At 35.1% G+C, this 19,211-nt stretch overlaps 1 pseudogene; it reads left to right on the plus strand.

The window, feature by feature from the left end:
* The first annotated feature begins 1,153 nt into the window (after positions 1-1,153).
* Positions 1,154-18,624, plus strand: LOC116141555 (annotated as a pseudogene).
* The last annotated feature ends 587 nt before the right edge of the window (positions 18,625-19,211 follow it).

A 19,211-nucleotide genomic window follows, 5' to 3' on the forward strand; every position in this document is an offset into this window, starting at 1 on the left:
TTTATTCCTTACTGAATTTGCACAAGATTGTGTAGAAAGAAACTTTAAGTTTTATTTTACTTCAACATATTACAAAGGCAAATACTAAGCATCAGTATTATATGAGCATTTGTTCACTGATTCAGATAGAGAAACTCTGTTGAAGAATCTGATTGAATCTCTTTCATAGAAAAATCTTGATAGAAGAAGAAAAGAAAGGCCTAGGAGGCATTTGCAAGCCGTCAATGCTTCCTTCTAACATTTCAATTACTCTGGTCATCGACGGACGATCTGTTGCCATCACTTGAATGCACCATAACCCAATTATACAAAGTTTTCTTGCTAACACGGATTCAAATTCAGTTGCATTCTGGAGTTCTAAATCTCATCCTTTATCTATTTGGTCAATACCCACGATGGAAGTATGCTTTGCTTGAACGAGCTGCCTTCATATTAGAATTCCTTGTTCCTCCGCCATTTCCATATCAACATACCAAAACTATAAATATCAGACTTGGAAGAAACAGATCCAAAATTTCTTGAAATTAACTTGGGGCTATGTATTATTGTACCCTTGTCACACTAACAACACAAAATTATTTTCCTTTGAAAAAATTTTGCAAATCCAAATGAGCAACTTTTGAACAAAATCATGGTCTAACAGATTTTTGTCGAAATGAAGAATGCACAAATCACAGCCGTTTTGCAGATACTCAATCCCACGAGCTGTTCCTAAAGCAATTTCATGGAGCTTCTTCCAATTAAATGATAAAACTTGACATTCTTTCGAAAGTATGCTTATCAAGTGATCCATTAGTCATATACTTATATACAGGTGCACGTTATCCCCTCTGACAAATCCAAGCAGTTGTACTACATTAATGTGGTGAATTCTACCAATTGTAAGGACTTCATTGATGATTCTTCAGCACTGAACTTGAATTTCAAGTACCTTAACAGCGATTAAGCAACCACTATGAAGTTGCCCTTTGTAAACTGATCCAAAGCCACCCTGGCCTAATTTTCTGGAGTTGTTTTTTCGGCCATTAGCTCAGGGTAAGAGTACCTTTGAGCATCCAGGATAGCGATTGTTAAGCAATTTCTCTACCTCATCGGCTTTCTTCCACGTTTCTGCATATTTGTGATAATATACACAAGTAGAACAATTGGAGCAATGATATATCTGCAAATAAGAACATCTGGAACCGCAGCAACGTTTGTCATATTTGACAGATGGACTGTGACGGTTGCATCTGTAGGAGATGCTCAAGGGGGTGCCGTTTCCACCTTAACTTTCGACCATAGACTGACGAGAACGTGGAAGAGTGCGTGTCTATCTCAAAGCTTGTTTCTTCCCTTAATCTGTACGGGAATATATTGTTATTCTGTGAGTGCAGGAGAGAACGTGTAACTGCAAGTGGAGGTGAATTGTTGGAGGCTTAGCATTGTTGGTGGTGCTGAGTGAGGCCTTTCTTATATTACTCATTTACCAAAGTTTCATTAACGTTAAACACATGATTTTTTTGTCTCTCTTTTAATATTATCCTTTACGGTGTGTACAAATTGTTTCTCCGTTGCAGTCTGGTGGTCTGTGTCTTTCTAGGTCAATTGGAGATATGGATGTTGGAGAGTTTATTGTACCAATACCATTCGTCAAACAAGTGAAGGTGTCCATCTTTTATATTTTATTATGTTTTTTACTTGTGATTATTGATTCTTTCTTAGTTCTCTGTTCTGTGCATCTTTGTCTATGATTCCTCGGCATTTAAGAGTGAAAATACTATACCAGTCTTCAGCATGAACCAAACATTCTTCATTCGTGTAAAACTATCAATGCAGGTGGGAGGCTCATTATTGCTCTGTGGAATCTGGATGCCCTATCCTCAGAAATGGCTGCACATCTTTGCCGTGGATTGCCAGCTGAACTTGCTGCTAACAAGTTGTGAAGGTGATTTGAGAATTTGTTTTTGGCAGTGCTAGCCCTGTAGTTAGGTTGGATGCTTACTTTTGTTTTAACGAATTTTCAACCCAGTTTCTTACTGCATTTGATGATTGCATTTGGTGTGTCGTCGTCGCCAACCAGTCGACTGCTGATTTGTATTTGGGGTGTGTTTGCTAAATTTCAAACTTGTAGGGAGTTAAGTGATTTTTTGATGTGTATTTGATGAATTTTAAACTTTTGGCCACCCGGTCAAACCGGTCAACCCAGGACCGGCAACTTTGCCGAGTTTCACCTTGGGTTGGTTATTAAAACACTGCTCAACTGAAAAAATACATGGTTTATGCAAAATGCACCACTCAAAGCTTAAGCTATGACAAGGTAAATGAAATTTAAGGCAATCATCAACTTATTATTTTTTGTATAAATCTTCAGTGAAGAAAATTTGACATTTATGAAGTCATTTTTCTTGGTGGGGAAATCTTCATTTAGATTCATCATGGTTGAATAAAGGTGTTGAAGAATCTGGTCTTGATCTTGGAGAAGATAAGAAAGGCTTGGGAGGGATTTGCAAGCAGCCAAGGCTCCCTTCCAGCATGTCCACAACTCTGCCCATTGTTGGCCTGTCTAAAGGGTTAGTTTGTATGCACCACAAGCTCACAATTATCATCTTCCTTGCACATTCTTGATCATCTTCACTTGTAATGCCTTGCAGGCCAAGTTCATCTATTTCAAGACGGTTGTAAATCAAGTGTGGAAAATATATTTCACTTTCACGATCAACTGCAACTTTAATATTCTTTCTTCCTCCAACCATTTCTAAAACCATCATTCCATAGCTATAAACATCTGACTTGTGAGATACTTCTCCAATGTTTCTACAAAATAATTCTGGAGTAATATATCCAACAGTTCCTCGTGCACCTGTCATTGATATGTTACTCTCTTTTTTTGGACAAATTTTAGCAAGACCAAAATCAGAAATTTTTGGACAAAAGTCTTTATCTAGGAGAATATTATGAGGCTTTATGTCGAAGTGTAAAATTCGAGTGCTACAGCCACGATGTAAGTACTCCAATCCACGTGCTATGCCTACTGCAATTTGATACAATGTTCCCCACTTCAATTGATGATTTGTCTTTGATGATTTTTCTTCATATATGAACTTTTCAAGAGATTCATTGGGTACAAATTCATAGAGAAGAGCTCTTCTACAACCGTCAAAACAAAAGCCTAAAAGAGTGACTACGTTTACATGGGAGGTTCGACTAATGGTAGCCACCTCATTGATAAATTCTTCACCATTACCTTTAGATTCATTCAAGACCTTCACTGCTACGTAGCGACCGTCAGGAAGCATACCTTTGTAAACACCTCCATAGCCTCCTTCGCCAAGTTTATCTTTGAAAGATTGGTCACTTTCTTGATATCCAAGTAAGTGTATCTTTTGGGGCAAGGGATCATAGTCTTTCAAAAAGACCTCAATGTTCGAAATTCTTATTTTTTTTCTTCCAGAAAACGATGGAACAATTTTCTGTAATATTTTCCCGAAGCAAAGGGCTAGAATTATCAATATGCCAATTCCAGCTGCTGATATGGCTGCAATCAAAGAACAGACAAAACAGGAATTGAAACTGATGACTTCACCACTTGATTAACAAGTTATGTATAAGTTGCAGAAGGTGATCAGTAAATAAGACAATTAAATTACACTAATTCATAAACTTGAGCTCATCAATGCAAGCAAATCAGATTTTTGGTTATCATTGTTTTCAATAATTAATCTTATGGATTATTATTGGTGCCTTATAAGTATTGTAATAAAGGATTAAGATTCTTTCCCGCTCTCAGCTTCTAATTATAAATATCATATTTGATTAAACTAGCAAAAAAATTAATGATAGAATTGTAAAATTACCTATGCCCAGCTTCAATCCCAATTTTGCATCTCCTGAAACAAGTTACAAATAAAATGGTGTTAGGGTGAAGTCATGTGACCAATTTGTCATACTCCAAAATTTTGACAAATATCAAAGCAGATCTGCCTATCTGAAGCTAAATTTTTATACCTGTTCTTGAGTTTGAACAATGAAATTTTCCTTTGCCATCTGTTTGACATTTGCCTCCTCTCCAGTGACACTCGTAACATTCTTGTGTTACATTCACTCGAATCCGGAACCGACCAGTGAATAAATTGAGAAAGTTGACAGTTTCCGGAGTCTTCTTCACCAGAAAATGAACAGGTGAACACTGAGCTGGGGGACTTGATAAATTACCATTTTTGTGATTGTTATAAATGACATAGTGCCTGGAATCATTGCAAGACAAGCTATAATTTGCTGGGTAAATTTGAGTGCTGGGGCACTTGAACATGATTTGATTGTAGGTAAGTTCAAAAGTGAGGAAAGGAGAAATGGGAAGGCTCAAATTCCTGAAGGATTCACAGCTCAGGTTTGTTATCTGATCACCTTGAAACTCTGGATCTCGTAGCCTGAGAGTATTATCCTGAGAGACGCCTGCAATGACAAACCATGGCCCGTTCTTTCCCAGTTGAATCTTCTGAGCAGGTTTGTCGCAGTCATATATTTTCAGCAAACCGCAATCAGGATGTGTTAGATTGGTGAAGGGGAAGCTGACAGTTTCAAATTTTCCGCAGTAAAAAGGTGTACATTTTGGATGGAATTTTTTCCCTTCTTGTGCCAAGGAAACAAGAAAAAGATGAGAGGCAATGAAGACGAAAACAAGATAAGAGATTAAATCCATTACAGATTCAATCAGCAGGGTTCAACTTTTAGTTTTAATAAATTTTTGCACTGTTGTTTCTTCTCCTTCTCTTGGAAATTGGATGGCAAAATCTTGTAGATTGAAATAGAAAGGAATGCAAGTTGTGCAAGTGCATTCATCTTTCAATAGTAACAACGGCCAAATTTTAGCTACTGGGTCAATTTCTCTCACAAAAAGACTACAAAGATGAACTGATGGAATTCTAGGTGCTGGGTGGAACCTTCCTTTAAATAAAAAATTGAAATATTAGAATTATTTCACTTTATTTAGGCATAATTCACTGAGATTATAATTGATGGGGAAGTGTTTTTTAACCCCGACCTATTTGATAAGTATCTCCCACTTTTAAAAGTTTGTTATGTGACAGTTAACCTAAAGATAATTACGAGAAATGATATTATAATTCTAGTTACATCCACACCTGTTTTATTATTTTGAACTTTTATTTCTTACATAAATCCTAAATTAAATTAAAATAATCATTGAAAAGTTTGTTTAATTAAAAAATACTTCCTTTTTCAGATTTAGCAACTGGCCCATGATAAAGCTAAACCAGAAAGATTTGCAATGGCAATTCAATTAGCTAGATAGTTAATTTGTGGATTTGTTTTACAATACTAAATATATGACGTGAAATGTGTTAACTGTGTATCTAAAATCACACCATAAAAATTCGTTTTAGATGTTGTGGTAATTTCTTATCACTTATAAAAGGTAAAGATATGAATCCAAATAATACATCTAATAAATAAAAGAGGCATTTGGTATTATATATATTGTAAGCATAATCAGATTATAATTAATTTAATTTATGGGTTACAAAGGTTAATACATTCTACCCCTTAATTGGTGGATCTCCATTACTCAAAAAGCACAGGCCAAAATTAGTCAACCAGAAACTGCATAATTTTGAATAGTATTATTTTTTTATTAAAAGTGTCAAAACCAATTATTTGCATCCCAATTAATCTTTTAAACCTTAAAACTACAATAAGGTAAGAATTTAAGACTACATCTATTAGTAATTGTAGGGATTCGAACTAGAAGAATCATATAAACTTTAAATTTTCATTTGCTTATACCATCAAACTATTTAGTAGTGTTAATGTTGAATAGTTACAAATACATTTAGTTTTCTAGTAGTATATTGTTTTAGCTTTTTGGCAATTTCATTAACTTCAATTGTAGAATAAGTTTATTAAAATTTTATGTTAAATTCGAAATTCAATTATAAAATAGAAAGCGGTGAACTCTTTATTTTTCAAGAATGCTTCACATACGGCACAGGGACCGAGGATTTAGTTCAACAGTAAAATAAAGCTATAGAAATCAATCCAAAAAAATTTAAGTAAGAAACAAAGGAGCACAATCAGTACATTGGGTTTCAAATTTATTACAACCATGTCTTTAATGTATAAATGTACAAATATGACAACATCTGACGAAACAAAGAGCTTCGGGCATCTCCAAGCTCAGCAAATCACCTTCAGAATTTGCAATTGAAAGCTTCTTAGCAATTTTGTCATCTCCATTCCTCAATTTCAAGATTAACTTCTTTTCCTTGGCTCAATTTGTTGTATATCCACTTTAGAAAGTAAATTTGACTATATTTCAATTGTAAGATCAATATTCTTTCGATAATTAACCATTTTTAGAACATCATTTCATAAGTAAACACATCTAACTTGTGTGAAAAGTCTCAAAATGCTTGGAAAAGACCTGCTTCCTTTATGTAGGCTTCTTCAGTAATGGGAGGTTGGAGTTGGTTTCCACTACTCGAATGGTGTGTGGGATGCTCCCTCCATTTTCTCTCCTTCTCCCTTTTAAGGAAATTGGTTTAACCCACTTCTTCATTTAACAGGCCTTGGGCCTTCTTTTTCTTTGTCGGGTTCAAGCCCTTTCTCTTGGGCTGATTAGGAAACTGGGCCTACAATTTTGGACCCAACAATTGGTAGTTTTGTGAAGAAATTTCATGTATTTTAGCTAAGAGAAAATAAAGTATTTATTCCTTACTGAATTTGCACAAGATTGTGTAGAAAGAAACTTTAGTTTATTTTACTTCAACATATTACAAAGGCAAATAACTAAGCATCAGTATTATTATATGAGCATTTGTTCACTGATTAGATAGAAGAAACTCTGTTGAGAATCTGATTGAATCTCTTTCATAGAAAAATCGATAGAAGAAGAAAAGAAAGGCCTAGGAGGCATTTGCAAGCCGTCATGCTTCCTTCTAACATTTCAATTACTCTAGTCATCGACGGACGATCTGTTGCCATCACTTGAATGCACCATAACCAATTATACAAAGTTTTCTTGCTACACGGATTCAATTCAGTTGCATTCTGGAGTTCTAAATCTCATCTTTATCTATTTGGTCATTACCCACGATGGGAAGTATGCTTTGCTTGAACGAGCTGCCTTCATATTAGAATTCTTGTTCCTCCAGCCATTTCCAATATCAACATACCAAAACATAAATATCAGACTTGGAAGAAACAGATCCAAAATTTCTTGAAATTAACTTGGGAGCTATGTATGTATGTACCTCTTGTCACACTAACAAACACAAAATTATTTTCCTTTGAAAAATTTTGCAAATCCGAAATGAGCAACTTTTGAGACAAAATCATGGTCTAACAAGATTGTCGAAATGAAGAATGCACAAATCACAGCCGTTTTGCAGATACTCAATCACGAGCTGTTCTAAAGCAATTTCATGGAGCTTCTTCCAATAAATGATAAACTTGACATTCTTTCGAAAAGATTGCTTATCAAGTGATCCATTAGTCATATACTATATACAGGTGCACGTTATCCCCTCTGAGCAAAATCCAAGCAGTTGTACTACATTAATGTGGTGAATTCTACCAATTGTAGAGACTTCATTGATGAATTCTTCGCACTGAATTGGAATTTTCAAGTACCTTAACAGCGATTAAGCACCACTATGAAGTGCCCTTTGGAAACTGATCCAAAGCCACCCTGGCCTAATTTTTCTTGGAGTGTTTTGTTCTGCCATTAGCTCAGGGTAAGGTACCTTTTAGGCATCCAGGATAGCTGATTGTTAAGCAATTTCTCTACCTCATCGGCTTTCTTCCACGTTTCTGCATATTTGTGGATAATATACACAAGTAGAACAATTGGAGCAATGATATATCTGCAAATAAGAACATCTGGAACCGCAGCAACGTTGTCATATTTGACAGATGGACTGTGACGGTTGCGATCTGTAGGAGATGCCAAGGGGGTGCCGTTCCACCTTAACTTTCGACCATAGACTTGACGAGAACGTGGAAGAGTGCGTGTCTATCTCAAAGCTTTGTTTCTTCCCTTAATCTGTACGGGAAGTTATTCTGTGAGTGCAGGAGAGAACGTAACTGCAAGTGGAGGTGAAGTGTTGGGGCTTAGCATTGTTGTGGTGCTGAGGTGGGCGCTTTTTTTATATTACTCATTTACCAAAGTTTCATTAACGTTAAACAACATGATTTCTTTTGTCTCTCTTTTAATTTATCCTTTACGGTGTGTACAGATTGGTTCACTCGTTGCTAGTCTGGTGGTCTGTGCTTTTCTAGGTCAATTGGAGATATGGATGTTGGAGATTTATTGTATAAATACCATTCGTCAAACAAGTGAAGGTGTCCATCTTTTATATTCTATTTATGTTTTTTACTTGTGAAGTATTGATTCTTTTCTTAGTTCTCTGTTCGTGCGTCTTTGTCTATGATTCCTCGGCATTTAAGAGTGAAAATACTATACCAGTGTTCAGCATGAAGCTAACATTCATTCGTGTAAAAGCTATCAAATGCAGGTGGGAGGTCATTATGCTTCGATGGAATCTGGAATGCCCTATCCTCAGAAATGGCTGCACAGTCTTTGCCGTGGATTGCCAGCTGAACTTGCTGCTAGACAAGTTGTGAAGGTGATTTGAGAATTATGCTTTAATATTTTGCAGTGCTAGGTGTGTAGGTTGGTGCTTAACTTTGTTTTTAACGAATTTTCAACCCAGTTTCTTATTGCATTTGATGAATCATTGTTCAGGAAGCCTTAAGGACAAGGGGACTAAAAGATGACACAACTTGCATAGTTGTTGACATAATTCCTCCTGATAATTCACTACCGCCTCGCCTCCACCCAAAAAGCAGAACAGGTTAGGGCACTGCTATTTAGGAAGAAGTCCCATGATGGTGCAAAAAAACTATCTAAGAAGCTTTCAGCTGTAGGAATTGTTGAAGAACTGTTTGAAGAAGGGTCAGCAATGCTGGCTGAAAGGTTGGTAGTTCCTCTGCTTTTCGGGTTTTATTTTGTGATTGATTTGGGAGGCTTATGATTATGCTTTGATTTCCTAATCTAGTTCCCATCTGTGGTTCTTCCTTTATAAAGTTGCGCAGTATAAATTTAATTAGGGGTATAGCTTAGGTATACAATTGGACATGATGAGAGACGGGAAAAGAAAAGCACTAGATAAGAATGAGTCCAACTAAAGTCATGCTCTTGACCTCTATTTTGAACATGGAAAATTTTAAACATGTTATTTGTGCTTAATTTTGTCATATCCGGGATTGATAATAGGTTATTGCAACTACTATAAAAGACATAGTTTAAATTTTAATCTTACTGGTAATAATCACTGGGCTTCTTAGTCAGTGAAAGGGGTGGGTGCACATGGTATGTTCATAGGTACATACTTTTAAAGTGGAAATGTGATGAATTTGAGAGAACAGACTCTTTACTTTACATGATGGCTATTCTGAAAAGTGTGAATTCGTCAATTGCTTTTCAAAAGGGTGGGAACTTTGGGCCTGTATCTGTACTGAAACTTCAAAAATCAACGAAAACATATTCTGGAAAGAGTGTGTTACATATAGCTAATTTATCTGTGCTTTGGAACTAATATGGGCTAGACAACTAGCTTTCATTGTTGTCAACCCAATCTCTATTTTGTGAAAACTTTTTTCTCATATATGTCTATCTGCATCGAAGTCATTTCTTTTATGCATCTTGCAGAACTGGGAAATGATGAACCTACCACACAATCAACATCTGGTCTTTTCACCTGCGCTGTAGCCAAGTTGACTTGACCAAGTGAGGGCATCTCTGTCCATGCTGGTTCCATCTTCTACCAGCTCAAAACCCTGGCAAGGACCTTTCTTTTGCGCTGATTGTCGTAATAAGAAGGATGCCATGGAAGAAAAACGCCCAAGTGGAGTTCAGTGGCATAATTTCATCAATGCAACTCCTTTATTCTTTCTCCCTGCATTCTGATTTTTTGTACCCCAATCCCCATATAGCTAGTCAATTTATTGAATCTTACTAAAGTGCTACATCAATTGTATATGTAATATTGTATATTAAAATAATGTAAAATAAGTTTTAGGTTTAAAGAAGAGTTAATTGAGGAGCATGCACATTGATTTTTCGAATGTCTCTTGAAATCCAGAGTTCGGTCTGCTAGAACTTATTGAATGCTTGACCACTCTAGGGTATTATATAGATTGCAGTCCTTGTTGATCAGTGGTGTTAATTATAGCTTGGTTGCAATGTTTTAAAACCCAGACCGGGACTCGGGGCCTTCACGGTCATGTTAGCAATTTCACTTATTCATCAAAAACTCTAGAAATTGGGACACTGATCGGTGAAACATGAAGGTCAGATGTTAGGTTTTGAAGAGAAAGGGCTAGTGAGTGCAATGGTGGCGGTCAAATGATTTCTAGTGAGTGAAATGGTGACGACATAGGTGATTTCGGTGAGTGAATCGATGGAAATTGAAAAAAAACTTGTTACAACAACAGTCGGCGATTGGTGAGGCGAACGAGGGTGGGGGTGAGGTGAGTTTTAGTTAGGAGGCTGATGGGGTATTTTCGTGGTAATAGGGAGGTTTGTGACGCCGACGGTGGCACATCTGGCTTGGGTTGTTGACACATAGCGGTGGAGAGATCTGGTCAAAATTGAACCAATTTCAGTCGGATCTTAGTAGATTTTTGGGAAATGGTCAAGGGATGATTGGATAGCAATTGGTGTGTGGGCGCCGTCAACAAGTTGAATGCTGATTTGTACTTAGGGTGTTTGGTAAATTTCAAACTTGTAGGGAGTTAACGATTTTTGATGTGTATTTTGTGATTTTGGGGTTTTTTTTGGCTTATAAGCTATTTTGACCAAGTATATTACCACATTACCCCTATTTAATTTTAAAATTTCATTATATAACCTTATTTTTATATTTCAAACAACTCACACTTTTAATAAAATATTTGTCTATAAAGTATTTGTTTATTTAATTCTAAATTAAATTATACTGTAATATGATTGTTATATATTTTGATAATATTATAGTAAAAAATTGAGTTAATATAATTTATTATTTGATAAAATAATGTAGTACTTTTTTTAATCATTTTAATAATAAAATATACTTATAAGTCACATTTTACTAAATGCGTCAACTACTTATTAGTCACTTATAAATATTTTAACTAAATATATAATTGTTTAAATTTTAAATGCTTATAAGCTTAGATTATCTTAATACTAACTATTTATAAACTAATTTTCATAAGCTCGGTCAAACAAGCTCATCTGAAAGCATTTGAACTTTTAATGTAAATTTTCATAAGTTAAAAGATGTGGTAACAACTCTAAAACATAAATTATTGTCTCAAACAACTTCAGATAAATATTTTATTTCATCTTAAACTTTTAATGTAACATACCATTTTTTTTTTTTTTTTTTTGTAATACACAGATAATTATTACTATGTGGAGACAATTTTTCTTAAGACGAGAATTAGAAAAATTATAACTTATTACAATGTGAAGTTTATTCTTATTTATAATTATCCCAAATTGAGAATATTTTTTTTTTATTACTATGTAGAATTTATTCTTATATAGAGTATCACTATAGAAAGGTTTTACTGTACTATAATCGAAGAATGTCACAATGTGGGGAGGGTATGTTTAATGAATTTATGTACTATAGTATTTTTCTTTTATTAATGATATAATCTGTACTAGGCCTAATCTACATGATTTCAATTTTGAGTTTAGCCAAAAGGCTACTGAAATAAGTCCTTACATGTATAGTTGAATTCTGAAACCCTGTCTCATTCATATTGGTCATTTTATGTTACTCTGAAATTGTTAGATTTTAAAAGTCACATTTACAAAATTTTCCAACAAACTAGAACTCTATTATAAAAACATTCAATTTTCAGTTTTACCCTTATATTTTATGGTGGTTTTATAGAAAAAACTTTCAAATGCTTTTACATAAAACACTTTTTTAACTCAAAATCGTTTCATATAAAAGTCTTCTGATCATTAGAAAAGAATCTTCCATGATGAGTAATTGAGTAGCAAGCATTTCCCTGGCATAGAAAATTTCATGCCTCAAAACAAAATTTTTCTACATAGTTTTCTGCCTAGTGTTCTTATGATAAATCAAAATTCTAGTGGCTTAAACTTGACATTTCCAAGTCAAGCCTGCCGACATAGACTTGGTTAGGTTTTGACGGGATTAATTTGGAGAAATAGAGTCCAACAAATATCATTCATGGGGTTAAATCGGACTTATTCATGTTTCTTGCTGCAAACATGTATCTAAGAAGTATGAAGGAGACATACACTTTAGATTCAAATTTAAGCCAAGAAAATTTAAAGTACTGTGAATATAAGAAATTGACAACGGAAGTAGCAAGATGAGAATTTCTGAATCCAAAATATCTTGAACAAAGACTATTGGCGGAGACTGGAGAGAGTGACACTTTCTGGAGTCACAGACATTTAAGCCATCAGCATTTCTTCTGTCAAATTGAGTTAATAGAAGTCTACAAAGATGGCCTAATGAAATACGATGTAGTCCACAAACTACCAGATATTTTCCAAAGAAATAAAGTCTTTCCAAGGATTAGGGTCATCAGATATTTTCTTATGTAATTACTATAAGAAAAATAGCATTCGGCGTCTATCAAAATTAGACGCAGATCATCCATTTTAGATGCTAAATGTCTTGCGTTATAGTATCACTATCCCAGTTTGAATGGACAACTAAATTTAAATCACATAACTTGAACCTAGTTTCTTACAAATAACATCAATAAACCACAAAGAAAAAAGGTATTTTCAAGCGCTTATCACTTTTACAGGCTGATATTCTTGAAATTGGAAATGGGTTTCAAATTACAAAGCCTGGAAAGGTCCATGTCTTCCACTTGTTTTTTTCCCACCTCACAAGCATGATATTTTTGCAGCGTTCCTTATTTTCTCTGACGCCTATGTGCTTTTCAAACAAGAAGACTCATGCTGGGTCTACTCTCATGTAAAAGACAATTAAGATGGAGATATGAAATTGATAGGACTTCATCAATAATTGTCTGGTGCACAAGCTACGTTTCTTGTAAGAAAACTAGTGGACCTCTATTGAAGACTAGTAATACTCTCCACCATTGTTTAAGTTGTTCATATTATATTTTTTGTTATCGATGGGAAATATGACACTCACAAATCAACTACACAATAGAAAAGCAAGCTTTTAATATTTAAATCCATGTCTTCTTTCCAGTTGTTTTCCCACGAAACAAAGCAAGAATTTTCTTATTCTTTACTGTGCCTTTTGTGCTTGCTTTTTGACAAAAGTCCAAATTTTAGCTACTGGGTCAATTTCTCTCACAAAAAGACTACAAAGATGAACTGATGGAATTCTAGGTGCTGGGTGGAATCCTTCCTTTAAATAAAAAATTGTAGAATATTAGAATTATTTCACTTTATTTAGGCATAAATTCACTGAGATTATAATTGATGGGGAAGTGTTTTTTAACCCCGACCTATTTGATAAGTATCTCCCACTTTTAAAAGTTTGTTATGTTGACAAGTTTAACCTTAAAGATAATTACGAGAACTGATATATTATAAATTCTAGTTACATCCACACTCTGTTTTATTATTTTGAACTTTTATTTCTTACATAAATCCTAAATCTAAATTAAAATAATCATTGAAATAGTTTGTTTAATTAAAAAATACTTCCATTTTTCAGATTTAGCACCTGGCCCATGATAAAGCTCAAACCAGAAAGATTTGCAATGGCAATTCAATTAGCTAGCTATTAGTTAATTTGTGGAATTTGTTTTACAATACTAAATATATGACGTGAAATGTGTTAACTGTGTATCTAAAATCACACCATAAAAATTCGTTTTAGATGTTGTGTGTAATTTCTTATCACTTATATAAAGTTAAAGATATGAATCCAAATAATTACATCTAATAAATAAAAGAGCGCATTTGGTATTATATATATTGTAAGCATAATCAGATATCTTAATTAATTTAATTTATTGGGTTACAAAAGGTTAATTACAATTCTACCCCTTAATTGGTGGATCTCCATTACTCAAAAAGCACAGGCCCAAAATTAAGTCCAACCCAGAAACTGCATAAATTTTGAATAGTATTATTTTTTTTATTATTATTAAGTGTCAAAACCAATTTATTTGCATCCCAATTAATCTTTTTAAACCTTAAAACTATCAATAAGGTAAGAATTCTAATGACTACATCTATTAGTAATTGTAGGGATTCGAACTCGAAAGATCATATAAACTTTAAATTTTCATTTGCTCTTATACCATCAAACTATTTACCGGTGATTAATTTTGAATAGTTACAAAACACATTTTTAGTTTTCTAGTAGTATATTGTTTTAGCTTTTTTGGCAATTTACATTAACTTCAATTGTAGAATAAGTTTATTAAAATTTTATGTTAAATTCGAAATTCAATTATAAAATAGAAAGCGGTGAACTCTTTATTTTTCAAGAATGCTTCACTTACGGCATAGGGACCGAGGGATTTAGTTCAACAATAAAATAAAGCTATAGAAATCAATCCAAACAAATTTAAGTAAGAAACAAAGGAGCACCATCGGTAAATTGGGTTTCAAATTTATTACAACCATGTCTTTAATGTATAAATGTACAAATATGACAACATCTGACGAAACAAAGAGCTTCGGGCATCTCCAAGCTCAGCAAATCACCTTCAAGAATTTGCAATTGAAAGCTTCTTAGCAATTTTGTCATCTCCATCTTCCTCAATTTCAAGATTAACTTCTTTTCCTTGGCTCAATTTGTTGTATATCCACTTTAGAAAGTAAATTTGACTATTATTTTCAATTGTAAGATCAATATTCTTTCGATAATTAACCATTTTTAGCAACATCATTTCATAAGTAAACACATCTAACTTGTGTGAAAAGTCTCCAAAATGCTTGGAAAAGACCTTGCTTCCTTTATGTAGGCTTCTTCAGTAATGGGAGGTTGGAGTTGGTTTCCACTACTCGAATGGTGTGTGGGATGCTCCCTCCATTTTCTCTCCTTCTCCCTTTTCTTAAGGAAATTGGTTTAACCCACTTCTTCATTTAACAGGCCTTGGGCCTTCTTTTTCTTTGTCTGGGTTCAAGCCCTTCTCTCTTGGGCTGATTAGGAAACTGGGCCTACAATTTTGGACCCAACAATTGGTATTGTTTTGTGAAGAAATTTCATGTATTTTAGCTTTAGAGAAAATAAAGTATTTATTCCTTACTGAATTTGCACAAGATTGTGTAGAAAGAAACTTTAAGTTTTATTTTACTTCAACTATTACAGGCAAATACTAAGCATCAGTATTATTATGAGCATTGTTCACTGATTCAGATAGAAGAAACTCTGTTGAAGAATCTGATTGAATCTCTTTCATAGAAAAACTTGATAGAAGAGAAAGAAAGGCCTAGGAGGCATTTGCAAGCCGTCAATGCTTCCTTCTAACATTTCAATTACTCTGGTCATCGACGGACGATCTGTGCCACACTTGAATGCACCATAACCCAATTATACAAAGTTTTCTTGCTAACACGGATTCAAATTCAGTTGCATTCTGGAGTTCTAAATCTCATCCTTTATCTATTTGGTCATATACCCACGATGGAAGTATGCTTTGCTTGAACGAGCTGCCTTCATATTAGAATTCCTTGTTCCTCCAGCCATTTCCAATCAACATACCAAAACTATAAATATCAGACTTGGAGAAACAGATCCAAAATTTCTTGAAATTAACTTGGGAGCTATGTATTCTATTGTACCTCTTGTCACACTAACAACACAAATTATTTTCCTTTGAAAAAATTTTGCAAATCCGAAATGAGCAACTTTTGAGACAAAATCATGGTCTAACAAGATATTGTCGAAATGAAGAATGCACAAATCACAGCCGTTTTGCAGATACTCAATCCCACGAGCTGTTCCTAAAGCAATTTCATGGAGCTTCTTCCAATTAAATGATAAAACTTGACATTCTTCGAAAAGATATGCTTATCAAGTGATCCATTAGTCATATACTTATTACAGGTGCACGTTTATCCCCCTCTGAGCAAAATCCAAGCAGTTGTACTACTTAATGTGGTGAATTCTACCAATTGTAGAGACTTCATTGATGAATTCTTCAGCACTGAACTTGGAATTTTCAAGTACCTTAACAGCGATTAAGCAACCACTATGAAGTTGCCCTTTGTAAACTGATCCAAAGCCACCCTGGCCTAATTTTTCTTGGAAGTTGTTTGTTACTGCCATTAGTCAGGGTAAGAGTACCTTTTAGGCATCCAGGATAGCTGATTGTTAAGCAATTTCTCTACCTCATCGGCTTTCTTCCACGTTTCGCATATTTGTGGATAATATACACAGTAGAACAATTGGAGCAATGATATATCTGCAAATAAACATCTGGAACCGCAGCAACGTTTGTCATATTTGACAGATGGACTGTGACGGTTGCATCTGTAGGAGATGCTCAAGGGGGTGCCGTTTCCACCTTAACTTTCGACCATAGACTTGACGAGAACGTGGAAGAGTGCGTGTCTATCTCAAAGCTTTGTTTCTTCCTTAATCTTACGGGAATAATAATTGGTTATTCTGTGAGTGCAGGAGAGAACGTGTAACTGCAAGTGGAGGTGAAGTTGGGAGGCTTAGCATTGTTGGTGGTGCTGAGGTGAGGCGCTTTCTTATATTACTCATTACCAAAGTTTCATTAACGTTAAACAACATGATTTCTTTTGTCTCTCTTTTAATATTATCCTTTACGGTGTGTACAAATTGGTTCACTCCGTTGCTAGTCTGGTGGTCTGTGTCTTTCTAGGTCAATTGGAGATATGGATGTTGGAGAGTTTATTGTACCAATACCATTCGTCAAACAAGTGAAGGTTCCATCTTTTATATTCTATTTATGTTTTTTACTTGTGAAGTTATGATTCTTTTTCGTTTCTCTGTTCTGTGCATCTTTGTCTATGATTCCTCGGCATTTAAGATGAAAATACTATACCAGTCTTCAGCATGAACGCTAACATTCTTCATTCGTGTAAAAGCTATAAATGCAGGTGGGAGGCTCATTATTGCTTCTGATGGAATCTGGGATGCCCTATCCTCAGAAATGGCTGCACAATCTTGCCGTGGATTGCCAGCTGAACTGCTCTAGACAAGTTGTGAAGGTGATTTGAGAATTTGTTAAATTTTGCAGTGCTAGCCCTGTAGTTAGGTTGGATGCTTTACTTTTGTTTTAACGAATTTTCAACCCAGTTTCTTACTGCATTTGATGAATCATTGTTCAGGAAGCCTTAAGGACAAGGGGACTAAAAGATGACACAACTAGCATAGTTGTCGACTAATTCCTCTGACAATCAATACCGCCCTCGCCTCCACCCAAAAAGCAGAACAGTTTAGGGCACTGCTATTTGGAAGAAGTCCCATGATGGTGCAAATAAACTATCTAAGAAGCTTTCAGCTGTAGGATTGTTGAAGAACTGTTTGAAGAAGGGTCAACAATGCTGGCTGAAAGGTTGGTAGTTCCTCGCTTTTCTGAGTTTTTATTTTGTGATTGATTGGGGAGGCTCATGATTATGCTTTGATTTCCTAATTTAGTTCCCATCTGTGGTTCTTCCTTCTCATAAAAGTTGCGTAGTATAAATTAATTAGGGGATTTAGCTTAGGTATACAATTGGAAATGATGAGAGACGGAAAAAGAAAAGCACTAGATAAGAATGATGTCCTACTAAAGTCATGCTCTTGACTCTACTTTTAACATGGAAAATTTTAAACATGTATTTGTGCTTAATTTTGTCATATCCGGATTGATAATAGGTTATTGCAACTACTATAAAAGACATTAGTTTTAAATTTTAATCTTACTGGTAATAATATCACTGGACTTCTAGTCAGTGAAGGGGGTGGGTACACGTGGTATGTTCCTAAGCACATCCTTTTAAAGGTTGAAATATGGATGAATTTGAGAGAACAAGACTGCTTTTGCTTTACATGATGGCCATTCTGAAGATTGTGCATTCATCAATTGCTTCTCAAAAGGAGTGGGAACTTTGGGCCTGTATCTGTACAGAAACTTCAAAAATCAACGAAAACTTATTCTGGAAAGAGAGTGTTACATGTAGCTAATTTACTGTCTTTGGAACTAATATCGGCTAGACAACTATCTTTCATTGCCTTATCTAAAATTTTCCAATGCTCCATTGTTGTCAACCCAATCTCTATTTGTGACAACTTTTTTCTCATATATGTCTATCTGCATCGAAGTCATTTCCTTTATGCATCTTGCAGACTGGGAAATGATGAACCTACCACACAATCAACATCTGGTCTTTTCACCTGCGCTGTATGCCAAGTTGACCTTGCACCAAGTGAGGGCATCTCGTCCATGCTGGTTCCATCTTCTCCACCAGCTCAAAACCCTGGCAAGGACCTTTTCTTTGCGCTGATTGTCGTAATAAGAAGGATGCCATGGAAGGAAAACGCCCAAGTGGAGTTAAAGTGGCATAATTTCATCAATGCAACTCCCTTATTCTTTCTCCCGCATTCTGATTTTTTGTACCCCAATCCCATAAGCTAGTCAATTTATTGAATCTTACTAAAGTGCTACATCAATTGTATATGTAATATTGTAATATTAAAATATGTAAAATAAGTTTAGCGTTTAAAGAAGAGTTAATTGAGGAGCATGCACATTGATTTTTCGAATGTCTTTGAAATCCAGAGTTCGGTCTGCTAGAACTTATTGAATGCTTTGACCAGTCTAGGGTATTATATAGATTGCAAGTCCTGGTTGATCAGTGGCCGTTTAATTATAGCTTGGTTGCAATGTTTTAAAACCCAGACCGGACTCGGGGCCTTCACCGGTCATGTTAGCAATTTCACTTATCATCAAAAACTCTAGAAATTGGGACACTGATTGGTGAACAATTGAGGTCGAGATGTTAGGTTTTTGAAGAGAAAGGACTAGTGAGTGCAATGGTGGCGGTAAAGGTGATTTCTGGTGAGTGAAATGGTGACGACATAGGTGATTTTCGGTGAGTGAATCGATGGAAATTGAAAAAAACTTTTACAACAACATCGACGATTGGTGAGGCGAACGAGGGTGGGGTGAGGTGAGTTTTAGTTAGGAGGCTGATGGGAGTATTTTCGTGGTAATGGGGGGTT

Source organism: Pistacia vera, unplaced genomic scaffold (genome assembly GCF_008641045.1).
Source record: "Pistacia vera cultivar Batoury unplaced genomic scaffold, PisVer_v2 Contig40, whole genome shotgun sequence".
Classification (NCBI taxonomy): domain Eukaryota; kingdom Viridiplantae; phylum Streptophyta; class Magnoliopsida; order Sapindales; family Anacardiaceae; genus Pistacia; species Pistacia vera.